Raw genomic sequence first — 19,308 nt, forward strand, 5'->3', positions numbered from 1 at the left:
GGAAGGAGTATTAATGTAGGTCTTTTCTGCAAGTTGTACTATAGGCCTGAAGCTGAAATTGGTCTTCAAACCTTTTATTTTTTTAAATTTATTTTTATTTATTTATTTTTGGCTGCATTGGGTCTTTGTTGCTGAGCGAGCGGGCTTTCTCTAGTTGCAGTGAGGGGGGGCTACTCTTCGTTGCAGTGTGCGGGTTTCTCATTGCGGTGGCTTCTTTTGTTGCAGAGCACGGGCTCTGGGCGCGTGGGTTTCAGTAGTTGTGACACATGGGCTCAGTAGTTGTGGCTCGCGGGCTCTAGAGCGCAGGCTCAGTAGTTGTGATGCACGGGCTTAGTTGCTCCGTGGCATGTGGGATCTTCCCAGATCAGGGCTCGAACCCGTGTCCCCAGGATTGGCAGACGGGTTCTTAACCACTGCACCACCAGGGAAGCCCTCCCATTTTCTTTCGTGGGATTCCTGTGAGCATCACCCCAGCGTCACTCATTGACCTTGGCAGTGGTCATTTCTTCCTGTAACACCAGTTGAATCCAGTTTGCAAATTTTTAAACACTTACAGAAGCCTTCTTATGCCCCTGCAGACACCAGCACCTGCTGTGCAGCACCCCGTCCTCAAAGGTCTGCATCCCACCCTCATAGCCCCTCCTCTGAGCTCAGACACCAGCACAAGCTGGCCAGGAAACCCTCCTCAGAGGTTTCTGAAACCACGTCTAAGTTTTAATAACGTCATTGTCTTTCCTTTGTCCCTTGAGCCTTAGGGGTGGTAGATGCTTCCTGCAGTCACTGCCTCTGTGAGAACTTCGAGTTCTTTTGATCCTTTTTTAGTTATCCACTTAACAACTTTATACCTAGCTAACGATGCTTTATATTGATTGATCTCTTTTAAATAACTGGTGTGGTTTCTAACTCCTGACTAGATAGACCCTGACTCATACATACCCTGGAAGGGGTGGACCATCCCCCAGGCCAAGATGTGACCGTACACCTAAATGAAGACGTAAAGTCTCCAATGGAAGTGGGTGAACTTCAAAAGAGGATTGGTCAGCCACTGAAGACTGGACCAGCGAGAGCCAGCAGCACAAACCCCAGCAGGACATCCTCAGCAGTGACAAGAGGACAAACCATCGTCATCTGTAGCCTGGATGACCGTAAAGAGCTCTGTTGGAGGATGAGCCCACCACTCAGCATGGCGACCAGCATGGCGACCAGCTAGATTTAGTGCTTCCTTGTGTACAGGAGCACGTGACCGCTCAGCATAGTCTCATGAGCAAAGCAAAGGGTTAATCTTACACAGGTTTGGGGAAGAGTCTGCTTTGGGATTGCGTTGGTTCCAAAAGCAGGAGTGGGGTGATGCCAGCCTTAGAAGCATGTTCATTTCAGTGAATCCACTGCAGATTGGCTGGTTTTCAAAGCACAGACTGTCACTGATTGGTTGGTTTCAGAGGCAGGATCAGTGACGTGAGTTGCCCTTGACCTGTTAGACAGGTTTAAGACCAATTCTATTGTTTATTTATTACTAGGACTATAGAAAAATCAGTCTTTTCCTAGGAGTGTACAGGCTTTTTAATATTCACATCCCATTTGGTCCTCCTGCTTCCATCTTTGAATCCTACCAGCCATTCTCAACACAATCTGATCACAGCACCCAAGAGATCTTTTTGCAAAACTCAGATTGGATCGTGTCATTCCCCTGCTTCCAACCCTCTCATGGATTCCTGTTGCACGTAGAACAAAACTGAAACTTTCCACAGCAGAGCTGACAAGACCTGCATTAGCTGGCTTCTCCCTGCCCTTCTCTTCCCTTTGTTTGATCTAACGACCCAGGATCTAAGTCAGGATCTCTCCTACCTCCAGGGCTTCCCACGTTGCTGGCCCTTCTGCCTGGAACACTCTCCCCTTCACCCTTCACCTGGAAAACTCCTATTCATCCATCAAGTCTCAATATAATCATCACCTCCTCAGAGAGGACCTCCATGACTGTGCAGTCCTCCTGCTTTAGTTGCTGAAATGTGGGGAAATGAGCCTAATCATTCTCCTATAACATTTATCCCTGTTTATAATAACACATTTTTAAATTAATTAATTAAGCTAGTTATTTGCTTGTTTGTTTGCTGTCTATCTTCCCTGCAGGGCTCTGAATGCTCTGAGGGCAGAGACCACGTTTGTTTTGCTCACCGCTATACAACCAATGGCTGGCGTACACCAAGCACTCAGCAAATATTTGTGGAAAGAAAAGATAAACTCTCAAGTAGGGAAGTCTTCCTACAATAAACAGGAGCCCCTCCACATGGTCTCCTCCCCCAGCCAGAACTCCACGGCCAGGCCCTCTAGCAAGATTAATTTTCTGGCCACGGCATGCGGGATCTTAGCTCCCCGACCAGGGATCAAACCTACGACCTCTGTAGTGGAAGCATGGAGTCTTAACCACTGGACCTCTAAGGAAGTCCCAAGAGTGGGTCTTCATTTCTTCTATCATGGCCACCTCAGCTTCTCAAGAAACAGGCACCTGCTCCAGACAAACCAGGCCAGTTCAATAACACTCATGGAGGTGTTTAGGGAGCAAAGGAAGCACCGGCCAATACAGGAACCCTCACCCCACACCCAGGCTCTGATCTCTAGGGCTGGGCTTACAATTAGAGGGATGAAGTCAAGGGATGATGAGTCAAAGGGGCCCTGGGTCAGCAAGGCTACCTCACTCTCCCCCCACACCCAACACACACACACACACACACACACACACACACACACACACACACACCCCACATCTGTTTGGCCATTAATAACAACCCCCAATGACTGAACGCCTACTCAGAGCTACAAGCAGAAACTTTACTTGGCTTTACCTCATATAACTCCCTCACCAGCCCCACGAATCAATTTCTAGTATTATCCCTATTTTACAGATGAGGACAATACATTTCAGAGAGGTCAAGCAAACTGCCTGAGCACCCACGGTAAAGATGGCAATACTCAGCCTGCATAGCCATAGCAATCGTTAAAGTAGTGAAATTCCCACGCGTTATTAGCTGGTAAATAGTAGATGCCTCAAACCCCTGAGCGTTTTCTCCACTCCCGCAGCAGCCCTGACCTCCCCCGCCACCTTTAACCCCTTCACCTCCCCGCATTCCAGTAACTAAAGGGTTAAAGCAAAGCGGCCCTGGAAGGGGCAGGGAAATCCTCTAGGAATCTTCTCCAGGAGCTGTCTGTTCTGAGCCGGCAGTATTCATGCCTCACTGACTGCTAAATATTTCACATTATTATTTAGGATTCTCTGCTTCTGTTGTAACTAAGATCTTCCCGCTGGAGAAGTAGATCCAGGAAGCCCAGCTTCGCGTTGGCCAGGGGCTTATCTCCGGTTCAGAGGGATGCAGTGGGCTGGAAGAGCAGTCCCCCTTCCCCGCCCCCGCTTGAGTCCAGAAAGCAGCAGATTCACCACCAAACCCTAGTATGCTTACCATTTTCTTTTCTTTTTTTGTAAATTAATTTATTTTTGGCTGTGTTGGGTCTTCGTTTCTGCGCGAGGGCTTTCTCTAGTTGCGGCAAGCGGGGGCCACTCTTCATTGCCGTGCGCGGGCCTTTCACTGTCGTGGCCTCTCTTGTTGTGGAGCACAGGCTCCAGACGCGCAGGCTCAGTAGTTGTGGCTCACGGGCCTAGTTGCTCTGCGGCATGTGGGATCTTCCCAGACCAGGGCTCGAACCCGTGTCCCCTGCATTGGCAGGCGGATTCTCAACCACTGCGCCACCAGGGAAGCCTGCTTACCATTTTCTAAGAAATTATCGAGCCATTGCTGTGTGTCCTCTCTCATTTAAGTCGTTTACAGGGTACTAGCAGGGACGGGGCGGGGGGCTGAGGAGGGCGCTCCGGATCTAAAGAATGGCCATTTGGTGGTTTCCAGAGCATGGACGCCAAGGTTAGCGTCCAGTTGCTCAAGCCCCAGACCTGCCACTTAAGAGCCATAGAGCAAATGACTTAACCTCTCTGTGCTTCAGTTACCTCTTGTGAAAAATGGGAGTAATAATAATAATTCTGACTTCAGCGGGTTGGGGTGAAGGTTCAATTAGATGCAGTATGTAAACGTCCCTAAGAGTAAATAAAATTAATGTAAAATCTTTAAAACAGTGCCTGTCCCTACCCTAATGCTATATTGGTAAGTGGTAGCTATTAGTTCTGTTTACTAGGTGTGCTAGCCATTTTGCAAATCTCACTGAATACACTGAATACGGTCCCCTGATGCCCTGCCGCAACACGCGCCCGCGCGCGCACACACGGAGCTACGGATGCTGGTAGATGATTTCCTACGCCAGCAGAGGGCTCCGGGCTCACACAAGCGGCTGGAGCAGGTCCCTGCTGGGGCTGACAGCTGACAGCTCACCAAGGCCTCCACCTCCCACACCCTGCTCCGCTTCCACTCACACAGATACAAGATAAGCCCCTCGTTCCTGGAAGCATGATCTTCGCAAATTAAGTTATCGTGAGTTATGTGAACCCCCAACCTGCAAGAGCTGAAGCTAGACTTACTGTCTGCCTCCTGCCCTTTGCTTCCCACTGAAAGAACCAAGTCACCATGACTTCTCTTAATGACGCTTTAGTCGCCTGGTTTAGTCATTTTTCTTCTCTTTCTGAGGCAGAGAGATGTCTTAAGGGAGACAGCACAATGTTGCAGGAGAGACCCAGGTCTTGAAATTAGAATTGGATTTTAATATTGGCTTCACCACTCCGCCAAATAACCCCGGGCAAATGGCTAACTCTCTGTGCCTTAGTCTCTTCATTTGTATAATAAAGGTAATAAGAGTATGTACCTCATAGGAATGTGAGGATCGAAGGAGACAAATCATGAAAAGAACTTAGTGCAAAATCTCATATGTATCCGGGCCTAACAAGTGTTTGACAAAAAGAGTGAAATGCCCAGGTGTATTGTTTTCAGTGATGAGTATAAAGAGAAGGTCATGTACTGTGAGGTCAGACTGACTTGGGTACCAAACAGGCTGTGTGGCAAGTTTCTTTGCATCTCTAAACCTCAGTCTTCCTCATCTGTAAAATGGGCACCCTGGGGCTTCCTTGGTGGTACAGTAGTTAAGAATCCACCTGCCAATGCAGGGGACACGGGTTCGATCCCTGGTCTGGGAAGATCCCACATGTTGCAGAGCAGCTAAGCCCGTGTACCACAACTACTGAGCCTGCGCTCTAGAGCCTGCGAGCCACAACTACTGAGGCTGTGTGCCACAACTACTGAAGCCCACACGCCTGGAGCCCGTGCTCCGCAACAAGAGAAGCCACCGCAATGAGAAGCCTGCGCACCGCAACTAAGAGTAGGCCCCGCTCGCTGCAATAAGAGAAAAGCCTGCACACTGCAACGAAGACCCAACGCAGCCAAAAATGAAATAAAAAAATAATAATAATAAATAAAAGGACACCCTAGAGCTCCATTGAAAATTGGCAGGTTTTTTTTTTTATAAATTTATTTATGTATTTATTTTTGGCTGCGTTGGGTCTTCGCTGCTGTGCGTGGGCTTTCTCTAGTTGCTGTGAGTGGGCTACTCTTCGAATAATAATTCGGGCTTCCCTGGTGGCGCAGTGGAGAATCCGCCTGCCAATGCAGGGGACATGGGTTCGAGCCCTGTTATCCCCATTGTACAGATGAGGAGACTGAGCCTCAGAGAGATCTAGTAACTTACCCAAGAACGCACAGCTGGTAAGTAACTGTATGGTTAGACCATTCAAGATGGCTGTTTTCTTGCTCTCTCTACATCCCCTGCTCAACCAGGTCCTGCTTCACTCACATGACTATCCAATTCTCTTAATTATAGGGCTTAATTAGTCCCTGGTAACTTATGTGCCAATTCCCCCTATAAACGGTACCCTCCTTCTCCCCCAGGTTGCAAAGGGAGAGTGCTGCCGTGTCTTGCCCACCATCTGCCACACACAGTGGGGTGTCACTCTGGAACCCTTTGTGTAAGAGACCCCTGCCCAATAAGCCATTGATGTCTCTGTCTCTGTCTCCAGACTCTTTCTTCGGTCTTAGGGGCCTGCGAGGGGCAGTCCAACAGTTACAAAGGGCTCTGTATAATTACAAGGCCGAGGGATTGTACCTATTTTGCCATACCAGCTGCCAGACACTGTGCTGGGTTCGTATAATGATAACATTCAGCTTCAGGTATATCTCTTAGTTGATCTCAGCCTGAAAACAAGGCATCTGGCCTCAGTTGCCCAGGGGTAGCAGCTGGGAGTGGAGGTGGAGGGATCCGGAATTCTTGTCTTGTGTAGTAGTCTTGGTGGAGCTGTCAGTCAGGGCACCTGCCTTCCTTAGCTAAGGGGAGGGCATGTTACCTGAGCACAGCCACTGGACTCTTGCTCCAGGGACCTTGACTCTGATCAAAGAAAGGTCTGATCAAGAAAGGGGAGAAAAGGATGGAACTAATTCATTTTGCCTCCCTAAACGCCCAGAGCATCTCCAGGCTCCGTCCTTGTCTAAGCCTAGTCCTCCAGCTTCCTGTCACCTCTGTGAATTAGCTACTAGCCTGCCAGTATACTCCTTTTCTGCTAAAATTAGCCAGAGTTGGTTCCTGAAACTTGCAATTAAAGAACCTGCACTGGCAAATCAGGCGGGGAAAGAGACAAAGTATTGTAAAGCTAAAGTGAATGATTTATTCCTTGGATAAATGTGTACTGAGCAGGGCCAGGGCTAGGGTGAAGCAAGTGAGATACCCAGGGCACCAAATTTAAGGAAGCTTTCACTCAACCCCCTCCCCCACAAAAAAATCAGTGGCTTAAAGAACAAGGATTACTTCTCTTTCACATGAGAGTATGAAGTGATCTAGAATTGTTCCAGGTCAGCAGGTAGCGTTCTGCTCTATTCAGGGACACTGGCACTTTCTATTTGGTGATCCTGTCATCCCCTAGCACATTATCATCATCACAAGGCCGGGAGAAGGGGTTTTGGCGGACAGCTAGCAGACTCCATGGAAGTCATTGCCCACGTGGAGCCTATTTTCCAGCAGATTCTATTCTTAGTAATAAAAGGCTGCTGGGGAAACATACTCACAGACTAGAGAACGAACTTATGGTTACCAGGGGAGGGGAGGGAGGGAGAGTTAGAGAGTTTGGGATTGACATGTACACACTGCTATATTTAAAATAGATAACCAGCAAGGACCTACTGTATAGCACAGGGAACTCTGCTCAATATTATGTAAATAATATTATTCTTTTCCTAAATGGGAAAAGAATTTGAAAAAGAATAGACACATGCATATGTATAACTGAATCACTTTGCTGTACACCTGAAACTAACACAACATTGTTAATGAACTATACTCCAATGTAAAATAAAAAGTTTTTAAAAAGTGATAAAAATATAAAAGGTTGCTAGGTATAAGCCCTTGGGGGTTCAGGGAGGGAGATGTGTTTATGGGCTGCAGTAAATGGGGAAGGCAGGAAGAAGTGGGAGAATGTTCCCGAAGAGGGGAACTACAGGAGTTACCCCTGGAGCCTGGGAAAGGTAAAATGAACTTGGCCTGTCATCTTGCAATGGGGCAGGAAAAAGATCTGCTAGACGAAGGTGGAACTCTCATGCCTTCTCACAACCCAGTTTTGTAGTCAGAAGATGAAATTGGGAATGAGGAAAGCTGGACCTGAGTTCTAGTTCCTGAGTTGACCTCAGGTATACTCCTTAACCTTGCCAAGCCTTTGATTTTTCTTTGTAAAATGATGAGGATGATAACATCATCAACAATAATAATTCGGGCTTCCCTGGTGGCGCAGTGGAGAATCCGCCTGCCAATGCAGGGGACACGGGTTCGAGCCCTGGTCCAGGAAGATCCCACATTCCGTGGAGCAGCTAAGCCTGTGCGCCACAACTACTGAAGCCCGTGCTCCGCAACAAGAGAAGCCACCACAATGAGAAGCCCGTGCACCACAACGAAGAGTAGCCCCTGCTCCCTGCAACTAGAGAAAGCCCGCGCGCAGCAACGAAGACCCATCGCAACCAATAAATAAATAAATAAATTTTATTTTTAAAAAACAATAATAATTCATTAATAATTAAAAAGAAGAGTATGAATAATAACAACGTTGCTGTGAGGATTCCACAAAGCAATGGTCTGTAAAAGGCTTTGGTAACCAAAGCACTGTAGACTGGGGGTGGGCAACTTACAGCCACAGGCCAACACCTATTTATTTTGTAAATAAAGCTGCACTGGAACACAGTCACCCTCATGGGTTTACATTGTCTGTGGCTGCTTTCACACTACAACAGCACAGCTGAATAGTTTGACAGAGACTGTATAGCGAAAAGCATTCACTATCTGGATATTTATGGAAAGTTTGCTGGTGACTTCTGCAAGGGCTGTAGTGATGTTAGCTATCACTAAGCCTCAACCTCCGTGAGCATCGTTGTATTCACCAGTAAAAGAGGACTAATAAATACCATCTTCAGTTCCAAGATGTTTTGAGGATCAAATGAAACAATATATGTAAAACTGCTTTTCAGATGCTTTGCAGACTGTGAAGTGCTATATAAATGGCAGTCGTTATGTAGTGTCTTTGCTGAGTATCAGTTTCATCATTTAGTCTCTCCCTTGAGCATCTATAAAACGGACAACAAAATACCCACCCCTCGGGGTGGTTGTAAGGATCTGTGAGACAAAATGGTTAGAGCATAGACTTTAGAATCAAACAAGCACGGGCTGGCCTCTTGCTCTGTCCATCACTAGTTGTACGATCAGGGGACCCACATAACACCTACATCAGAGTTGCTGTGAGTGTAAAGGGACGTGGCACGAGTGAGGCGCTGGCGCAGTGCCCGGCCTTGTTCCGATCTGCAGGTGCAGTGACGAATACCACCTCCCACGGGTCCCTATCAACAGTACAGCTGAGCTGTACCCCTCTGCCTCTGCTCCGCGCCCACGGTCAGCCCTGGGTGCCGGTATAATTAGCTCCGGCTCGGTGGTGAGCAGCCGCGGCTGCTCAAAGCCTCTGACACGACTGTCACCTCCCACTCAGTTCTCCAAACCACAGTTATCCCACTGTTGAGTGCGTTACATGTCTGCTGGGCACCGGGCTGAGTGCCACCAGAGGACATCTGAGCCTTCAAAACCTCTGATTTATCACAAGGAACACGGGCTGTGCCAAAAGAAAAGTTTCGGGGAGCGATGGGGGGGATCGGGGGGAAGAAATGCTGCCTCTTGCGTTTGCTGAGAAATCCCATTCTTCCAAAACCCAGAGCCCGCGGCGGGGGAGACTGACTGTGTCTTTAAGAGGCCTCCGCTAGCAGGGCGGGGACCGGCGGCTCCTCACTCCCAGCCCCGGCAGCTGGTCCCGCCCTCTTTTGAGTGACAGGCAGCCAACCCAATTGGAGAAGGAGAGTTCAGCGTGACGGCGAAATGGAGCAGTAGGAGCCCGGGTCGGCCTGCGTGGGGCGGGGCCCTGGGAAGGCGGGGCGGGCGGAGGCTAGTGGAGCGGCGGCTGGGAGACCTGGGCGCGGGAGCTGGGCCTAGGTCGGCTCCCTGGTGAGTGTGGGACGCGCCGGGGGTCGGGGCGCGCCAGGCCGTGGGGAGGGCCCTGGTCCGAGGGACGCAGGGCGGAGAGGCCGGGCCGGGAAGTAGGCGGAGGGCTGCGGCCTGCTTCTGCCCAGGGGCCTGGGGGGCTGGAGAGGGCGGGCCTGGGATGCACCGCGCAGGTTCGACAAGCCCCTGAGGGGTCGCGGCCCAAGTGGGTCCGCCGGGCCCGAGGGTCACTGGGTCCCCGACCCAGAAGGGTCGACGACGGGTGGGGAAGAGGGCGGACGAGGCCTAGAGGAGCGGGGGCTGGGCCGGGTAGGGGTCGTGGGGTAGGGGAGGAGGAGGGTGGGAGGATGGAACCCGGGTGCGAGACGAGACGGTGCGGGGAGGGAGGGGACGGGAGAGGGACCAGATGGGAGAGGGCTCGATAGGAGCCCAAAGAGTGTTTGGGGCTGGTGGCACCCATCCGAAGCCTCGGAGTCTCCCTTGACATCGCCACTCCCTCCTACACACACACACACTGCTTGTCACCCCGCCCCGTCGATCCGGCCGGCTCATTTACCCCCCACACCGTCTACTTGCATCTCCGCCGCTTCCCCCTCAGTTCAGGCCTCTCTCGCCTGTTATCTGGATTGATGCAGTGTCCATAACCGATCTGCACACACGCACTTGCGCCGCTCCCCAGCGGGCCTCGCACCGTGGTCAGAGGGATCTTTTCAAAATACAGATCGGATCCGGACGCGCGGCTGCTTGTAACTGGCTGGCTTCCACCTCCTGCAGGGCTAGCCCCATCCTCACCCAGGCCCTGGAGATGGAATCCCACCGACCTCTCCTCCCTAGTCTCAGTCTACTAACCCCTCTTGCCCAATTCTCTTGTCACACTGGCCTTTTCGTGTTCCTTCTACATACCAAGCCCTGGCCCAACTCAGGGTCTTCACCCTTAGCCTTCCTGCTCCCTGGGCTTACCTTCCCCGCCTGGCTTATTCCAGTCAACTCCTCTTTATCTTTCAAATCTCCACTCAAGTATCACTTCCCCTGGGGGAGTCCCTGGTCCTCGATTCCCCCACCAAGTGAATTCCCCACTTTCATCACCCTCTGTACTTCTCCTTCACAACACTTGAAGAGCTGCAGTTTTACATTTATTTATGAAAATATTCATGTCTGTCTGTTCCCACCAGATAATAAGGTCCACAAGGAAAAAGATAGTGTCTGCTTTTGCTCCTTGTATCTCCAGCATCTTGCCCAGAGCCAGGCACTGTAAATATGTACTAAATGAATGGAGGACTTGGCTCTGGCAGGAGGAACAAGGTGTGAGTCGTGTCTGATGTCCTACACAAAAACTGTGCCAGGCTCTGTGCTAGAATAATGCTGTCCAATGGAAAGATAATGCAATATACGTAGTTACAAAATTTTTAGTAGCCACATTAAAAAAGCAAAAAGAAACAAGCGACATTACTTTTTGTAATATATTTTACTTAACCTAATAGATTCCAGAATGATATTATTTTGACATATACTCAATGTTAAGAACATTATTAATATTTCACATTTCTGTGTGTGTACTAAGCCTTTGAAATCTGGCCTGTGTTTTACACTTAGAGCCCATCTCAGCTCATGGTAAACACATTACAAGTGCTCAGTAGCCACACGTAGGGGTGAGCAGTGCTAGGAGCTTTACATACCTGTGGCATTTAATTGCCTTTAACCTTTTGAGATAATTATTGTTGTCTGCATTTTACTAATAAACATAATGAAGCTCCTAGAAGTTATGTTGCCTGCCAGCAATCATCCTAAAGTTTGTGAGTGGAGGAGGCAAGATGAGGACCAGGACCTCCATCTGTTCATCTGGAGTTTGGTCCTTCTGTACCCTATGCTGCCTCGAGGAAGTGCCAGGGGAGTTTGGGGGTGCAGGAAGTGGCGGCTAAACTTCTAGAAAACAATGGCACCTGTGGGTATATGCATATTCGGTTTCATCCATGCAGAGACAGTGTGTCTGGGTGCATCAGTACCACCTGCCTAGGTGGCTCAGGAAGAAATGGATTTGATGCAGTTGAAGAAAAACCCTGCAAGGCCAGTGCTTCTTGATCCAGTCACCGGAGCTCAGCACAGTCAGCACCAACTCAGCCTGGTCCCAGGACCTGGGTAGAAAAATGTACCCAGACCGCAGCATCTTGTACAGGGCCTGAGTTAACAGTCCGGCTGTTCAGTTCAACAGTTGCTCACTGAGTTGAGGTCCCCACTACCGTGAGGCCAGCACTGTTCTAGGCCATTTAGGGTGACTGGGGAGTATAGATCACAGCCCTCATCTTCAGGATTCCTACTGGGTACTTGGAAAGACAAGACCGGACCACAAAATGATTAGATAAGGTGCAGAACACCGGGCGGTGTAATGAAGAACCGGAAACAGTGGTGTGCAGAGGCAGCAGTGGCTGTCTAGGCCACGCTGGGTAATGTGTTTCCAAGTGTGGATTTGGATTCCTCTGCAGGGGTGGGGGGTACTTCGTAGTTTGCTACAGTTCCCACATAGATGCTGCTTGGCATATTTACTTACCTGTCTGGCTGCTTAAGCAGCCAGAGTTTGTAAACCCATTAGACATACTGGTTTTAATTGAGTCACTAGAAGAGATTTGTTGAGCACCTGTTATGTGCCAGGCATTGTGTAGGCCACTGCTCTGAAACTGACTATGAAGCTCTCCAAGGTTCTTCTGCTAGGAGAAAAATAATAATAATAATAAAAATAATAATTTTATATTGATTTTCCTCCCCGATTGCCTTCACATGTGTTCTCTCATTCTGTCATCAGTATACTAAAGCCTGGCAGGTAGGACTTTTTTATGCCAGGGAAACATGGTTACATTGCTTTTGCAGCTTCTTCAAGTTCACACTGTTGGAATTCTGCTTACTCTGTGTCAGGTATTATGCTTAAATGATTTACGTATGTTATCCCACCCCATGTTCACAGCAACTTTATAGAGTAGGGTTGATTCGAATCCCCATTTAACAGATAAGGAAATTCTTAGAACTGGGATCCAAACCTAGGTCTGTTCCACTCCAAATACAAGCTCTTTACCTTGTTAAGTTACTCTGCCTCGCTAGAAGGTCAAGGTTGGACGAGACCTCACGAAGGTCCCGTCCGCCCTCCTCATGCATATCAGGACCTGAGGTCCGAAGAGGCTTGTGCTCATGGCAGAGCTGGGCAGTCAGGTCTCCTGTGCTGCAGGGGCAGCACTAACCCAGAAGGGAGGGCCGAGGCCTTCTTTGGTTCCTGACTGCTGGTGTGGCCCTGCCGGCTTCTCTGGACCTCAGTTCCCTTATTTGTAAAATGAGAGGCTTGGCCTGATTTTGCAGTGAGAACAATGCTGTGTGGCTGGAGTCAGTACTGAAGGAGTCGGGCCCCCAGCCCGAGGTTTCAGTCATAACCCAGGGCTTCTCAGCCCCGCTCACCCCGTCCCCACACGGGCTCTGCCTTCCCGCGGCAGCCGCGGTCCCGTGAAGGCAGACAGTACTTCTGGTTCATCTGTGTTTTCCACTTCAGTTTCTGTTTCAGTTCCAGAAACTGAGGCAAGTGGGCTGGAAACACAGACCCCCTTCTACGTCCATCTCGATGACTGTAGGGATTTGTAGAGTTCTAGGCAATGGCTCGTCCTCTGTCATTAGAGGTTTTGTTCTCTCTTAGAGGCGGTCAGGTCTAGGGGCATCCTGGAGGGTATTTTTGGTGTGGAATTCTGTGGGCACAGCTGTGTGCCAGGCACAGTGGGCAGGGGAGTAGATGCGGACTAGATGAGTCCCTGCCCTCAGCTAGCAGCCCCTGAGCTGTGGCTCCCAGCCCTGGCTGCCCATTAGAATCACCTGGGGGTGGGGGGTAGGGGGGTGGTTTGCAGTGACCTGGGGTGGGCACGGATGAGGCACAGCCAGAGCTGAGACCCACTGGTGTAGAATCTGCACCTGGGGATCTTGTTTGAAGGCAGGTTCTGATTCAGGGGGTCTGGGCTGGAGTGGGTGATTCTGTGTTACAGGCTCCCAGGCAACATCGGTGGTGCTGGAGTGCAGATCACACTCTGAATAGCACGAGAAAAGGCTGCACATAGAGAGTTATGAATCAGTGGGATTGTGACAGTGTGTGTAAAAGACGGGAGGGCAGATGAGGGCGCAGTTCATTTTGTGTGAGGGGAGAGGACCAGGAAGGCCACACAGAAGAGTGACTGTCTGAGCTGGGCCTTGAAGCTTGAGTAGAAGTTTGGCAGCTGCACCAGGTGGAGGGACTAATGGCAGAGGCCCGAGTAAGACTTAGAAGAGCCTGGTGTTTGGGGGAACAGGGTGGTCTGCTGTGACATTCGGAGTGTCTACAAGGGCGGTCTGACGGCCATGGTGCGACTGGAAGGAGCTGTGTGCTCTCCTGCGGAGTCTAAGCTCAGTTCTCTAAGGATAGGGACCTTGCAGAAGGTTTCTAAGCCGAAGAGGAGAGCTGCGTGCTTCTTAGGGTAGGTGTTACGTGAGAAGAAGCCCAAACAGTTACCCTGTTCCCACGCCCTTCCTCACTGCACTTGTGGCTCTTAAGTTCGTGGCTTTTAACTACGTGTTTGGGTGAGTCTTGTGTCCAACAAATTTCAACAGAAGGGAGAAATCTCAGCTGCCATTGGTATGATGGTCCTTCTCGGCGTTTCTAGCAGTAAATGTCAGGACCTGAATCTTCGAACCCAGTTTCCCTCCCTGTACCTGAGTCTCACCCGCATTCAGGGGTCCGAACTAAGGGAAGTTAAGTCACTTCTCACTGCACAAGATTTCAGAGGGAGAAGCCTCTGTTGAGATTGTGCTCTTGATTAGAAAGAGGGTGTGACCTCTGGTTGCCTTCCTGGAGCGGTGCTTTCTCTTGCAGGAAACATAAACCAAACTCACCCATGCCTCCCCCACCGAATCAAAAGCAAAAGAGCAGAACAAAAGCACCCGTCAATCCTTATCCTTAAAGGAATGAGGGGGGGAGAGTGCAGAGCTGGAACCTTCTGGCCTTCCTCCATCTGAATTCCTTACTAATGGGAAGGGATTGTCTTTCACTTCCTTTCTGCTGGGCTCTCAGAATCCAGCTCTCTGGAGCCGCCCCTGCAGGGGTGATTGATTGATGGAGCTTTGTGGGGCCTTTTGTAACTGTGCTGATTTTATAAGCACACCTTCCAGAAGCCACTTAAAGAACACTCATTGGAGACACGGAAGGTCCTGTTTTTCTCTTGTTTCCCCGACTTTGCCTTTGAAAACCTGGGCTTTCATTTTCCTGCCTTAGAGTAGAATTATCTTCCCCAAATCAGTGTGTGCCTCTCTCCTGTTTGGTGACATTTAGAGCTTTCCCAATCATCTTTATATCTGTAATACTTGAAAGGGGGTGGGAGGGTGGGATGGAGAGTCGTTTAATCAGAAGGGGTTGATTACTTCTTTGCCTTCTGGGCCTGGATGTGGAACTACCGCTCCCTCATCCTGGCTGTTTGCTCTTGAACTCTATAGTGATGCTGAACAGTAGAGCAAGAGGCTATTTATAACCCTGAGAATTTTGCAATGTTACTGAATTGCTTCGACCTAATTTCCACTTCCTTTCTAAAGTGAAAATGAAAAGAGTGAGCAAACGAGAGCTGAAAGGACTCCCCACGAGGAGATCCTTTATCTGGGGACTGTTACCTGGAGAATATTATTCTTCTAGTCTCCTGTCTCCTGACGTTTCCATAGGGAGAAAAGCGGAGGGATGTTTTCCCCCATCTTTTAACTAGAGTCAGGGTGCTAAATCTGATTTTCCAGTGAGACATGTCCTAATGTTAGATGTGAAAACAGTGAAAATGCTGTGGAGTTGGAAGGTGGTGGGTCGAGGAGGGAACACACAACCAGAGTGCTTCCTGCCCGTGCACTGCCGTGTGGAGCCGGCCCTGGTTTGTAGGAGTTGAGGAAGTCAGAGCTGTTGGATTTGAGCAGATGCTCATGGAACCGTAACTGTGTGCCAGGCGCTGTGCCAGCCAATGAAGCTGCAGGGTTGGCCTTGCCCCGGGGGAGGAGAGAGCTGTGGGAATATAAAACTATAATGGGGTGGGACAGGAGCCGTCACAGAGCTGTGGACAGAATGCCACGAGAACTCGGGTCCGTCCTGTTTCACTTTGCTAGAGAAGCGGGGGTGGGGTGGGGAACTAAGACCAGTACAGAGAGGAAGTGACATCTGAGCGGGGTTCTGAAGCTTGAATATGAGCTCTCCTCACAGTCGAAGGAAGGGAAAAAATGCAAAGATACAGAGGAGGAGGAGGAACATGGCCTGCCTCGTAGAAATAGCAAATAGTCCACGAAGGTCTGGCTAGACTGTGAAGGGCTGAGCGCCACACAGGGGAGTGGGGGTCACCTTCTTTAGACAGTGGGCTCCGTTATCTGTCACAATGGTGAGCTCTTGTTGTTGGTCTCTGAGCCCCGGTGTGCTTCATCTTCAGGTCCAGCGAACCCAGATCCTCCGCTGAGCGCCTGCTGTGGGAACGGTGCCACCTGCTTCTACGTGGCTTTCAAACAGCCAGACTGGCTGGGGTCAGATTCCGGCCGTGCCGCTTCCTAGCTGTGTGACACTGAGCACAGTACTTAATTTTTCTGCGCCTCTATTTCTTTTTAAAATTTTATTTATTCACTTATTTACTTATTTACTTATTTATTTTTGGCTGCATTGGGTCTTCGTTGCTGCACGCGGGCTTTCTCTAGTTGCGGCGAGCGGGGGCTACTCTTTGTTGCGGTGCGCGGGCTTCTCATTGCGGTGGCTTCACATTGCAGAGCACAGGCTCTAGGCACACGGGCTTCAGTAGTTGTGGCTCGCGGGCTTAGTAGTTGCGGCTCGCAGGCTCTAGGGCGCAGGCTCAGTAGTCGTGGCTCGCAGGCTTAGTAGTTGTGGCACGCGGGCTCTAGAGTGCAGGCTCAGTAGTTGTGGCGCACGGACTTAGTTGCTCCGCGGCATGTGGGATCTTCGCGGACCAGGGCTCGAACCCATGTACCCTGCATTGGCAGGCGGATTCTTAACCACTGCGCCACCAGGGAAGTCCCTCTGTTTCTTGTCTATAAAACCGGGATGATACATCACACAGGGCTGCTGTGTGGATTAAATGAATTAATATGTGTAAAGCCCTTAGAACAGTGTCCTAGCACTGTGTAAATGTTAGCTAATGTCTTCATCCTCAGCAAAGGAAGTATTATGTAGAGGGAAGAGAGCCAACTTTGAAGTCCTAACACCCAGTCCTGAGACCCAGTTCTGATGTGATTTCTTTCTTTCTTTTTTTGTGGGGAAGAGGTGGGAAGGAGGCATGTGGAAGATACGTTTCTCATCCCACGTGAACTTCAGTTGCCTCATCTACAATGGGATGACTTCCAGGGTTCGGGTGAGCATCAGCGGTAATAATGCTACAGACGTGTGATCAAATGTAAAGAGGCTGTCTGCACGTTACTGTTACATACAGGATGACTTGCCGTAAAGTCACCACAAAACTGAACTGTTTTAAACAAACCAGACTTACCTAAGTGGGTTTTGCTCTTCATTATTTCAGCCAGTGTTAATCAAGGGCCTGCTCAGTGCCATCATCTTGTGCCTGTTAGGCTGCTGTCTCTTCACTCCTCCGTTTAGAGCTCCTTCAAAGCTGGGTGGTCACCCTTCGGCTTAGGCTTTTTAGTTGCAATGAGTAGAAACGCAAGCTAGTTTAATTGAAAGGAGTTTTACTGGCAGGAAACAGGGGAGCTTCAGGTACCCCAGTTGTAGGAGGTGTAGCCATGGAGTCTGGAAAGTCTTCAGACACAGGCTTTTTTCGTCTCTTTCTGGGACTTTGTGGTTTCTGGTTTCTGGCCTCCACTCATCCACACATTTCTGGATTCTTCTTGCTGAATAGCTTCCTCTGCAAGGCTCTTGGTTTTTGCTTCTTGGTATCTTTGGCCTGCCGCGGTACCTCCTCTGAGGCTGACTGTGACCTTTCTGCTCCAAGGCCCATTGGCATCCATCTCCTTTAGTCTGTGTCTTTAAGCCCAAGAGAGAGAATTGGATTAGTCCAGCTAAGGTTGAGTGTTCACCTCAGTCCTGTTGGCTGTGGCATGGGTGGGGAGAGTGCCAGGACACATGGGCTGCCTGGGCATATTGGGAAAGGGCAAAGTCGCTGAGAATGGGGGCTTATGGTATCTCTGGAATAGTCCTGGTGGTTGCAAATCCCCGTGCTTTAAAATGGATATGAATTTTTGGAACATACAAGAATCACTCAGGGCTGACTTTAATAAAGAAAGAGATAGGGACTTCCCTGGTCATCCAGTGGTAAAGAATCTGCCTTCCAATGCAGGGGACGTGGGTTCGATCCCTGGTTGGGGAACTAAGATCCCACATGCTGTGGGGCAACTAAGCCTGTGCGCCACAACTACTGAGCTCATGTGCCTCAACGACAGAGCCCGCATGCCGCAAACTGCAGAGCCCACACGCCCTGGAGCCCGTGCGCCACAACTGGAGAGAAACCCGAGCAGACTGTGCACCCTAACGAAAAGATCCTGTGTGCTGCAACTAAGACCTGATACAGCCAAAAAAAATAAGGAAAATAAATAAATATTTAAAAAAAGAGAGATAATCAACCTAGGAAATGCCATGTGGTGTCACAGTAAAGTGGAACTGTAAAATAATGAACTTTAGCTTTGTTTATCTCCGAAGACAGTATCCAGAAAGGAGTTCCAGGGACTTCCCTGGCAGTCCTGTGGTTAAGACTCTGCTCTTCCAATGCAGGGGGCGCGGGTTCAATCCCTGGTCAGGGAACTAAGATGCCACATGCCACGCACAGAAGAAAACAGAAACAAACAAACAAAAACAAACAGAAAGGAGTTCCAAAAAATATGATTTGTTTCTTAGCAGCACCATTGAAATAAGGGTGTAACTTCTTTTGGAGAGGGACATGTGTACATCACCCAGACACTCAGTGATGGAGCTGTGACTAGGTCCTGAGTCCTCTGGCTCTGAATCCAGATGCTTCAGCAGGGAAAATCATCCCAGCCCAGTGCTCTTCCTCTTGCACCTACGCTGCTTATTTTAAAAAGAAGAAGAAACTAAACTAAATAACAAATGGTCTTACAGGCCATTTTGTGCATTTCCACATATATGAAGTACAAAAGCAGGCAGAACAAATCCATGGTGTTGGAAATCAGAAACAAGTTGCCTCTTGGAGGGCTGGCAGGTGGGAGCTTGACTGGAAGGAGGTAGGAGGGAATTCTGGGGGTTGTGAAAATGTTCAGTATCTTGTTTTGGGTGGTGGTTACAGGATGGTATGTGTATTTCTATTTTGTATATATATTTATATATATATACACACACACATATATACACATAAGCTCTGCATTTTATTATTTGTAGATTGTATCTCAGTCAAAAAAAATGATCTCACAACTGTACAGTCATACCTCCTAATTATGGCAGATTTAGATAAGGATAAGGACTCCTGCCCTAGGCATCCGAGATTCATGGTACCACCCCTGCTTTGCTGTGTCACTGGAGCAGAGCATCTCAACCAGGACTTCTTCTGATGGGCCCATTTCTTTTCAGAGGTTTGTTGTGTGTCTAGGCACATAAAAATTACATGTGAGAAATTCTACCTGGAGCTGCAGAAGTTGTGGAAGCTCTCAGGACCATGAGACCGGCCCACTTCACCTTTAGGCTTGATTTAGTTGCAGTGAGCAGAAATTCAGGCTAGCTCAGCCGGGGGTGGGGGTGGGTTGGGGGTGGGTAGCACTGGCCAAAGTCAACTCCATGTTCTGTCACCTTCACTGCTTATAAGCTGGGTGAATTGGGCACCTTAA

The 19,308-nt window shown here is 49.4% G+C and overlaps 1 protein-coding gene across 4 annotated transcripts in view; it reads left to right on the forward strand.

Moving 5' to 3' along the window:
* The first annotated feature begins 9,422 nt into the window (after window positions 1-9,422).
* The window catches only part of ELMO2 (engulfment and cell motility 2), a 38,347-nt gene continuing 28,461 nt past the window's right edge, over window positions 9,423-19,308 (forward strand). The window contains exons 1-2 of one of the 4 annotated variants that reach the window (XM_059898751.1): window positions 9,443-9,504; window positions 16,785-16,874. The gene's annotated coding sequence lies outside the window, so the exon portion shown is untranslated. Of the gene's footprint in view, window positions 9,505-15,947; window positions 16,039-16,784; window positions 16,875-19,308 lie in introns of all 4 variants that reach the window. The other 3 variants (XM_059898752.1, XM_059898750.1, XM_059898749.1) reach the window with 3 other exon arrangements.

This window comes from Balaenoptera ricei, chromosome 15 (genome assembly GCF_028023285.1).
Source record: "Balaenoptera ricei isolate mBalRic1 chromosome 15, mBalRic1.hap2, whole genome shotgun sequence".
Lineage (NCBI taxonomy): Eukaryota > Metazoa > Chordata > Mammalia > Artiodactyla > Balaenopteridae > Balaenoptera > Balaenoptera ricei.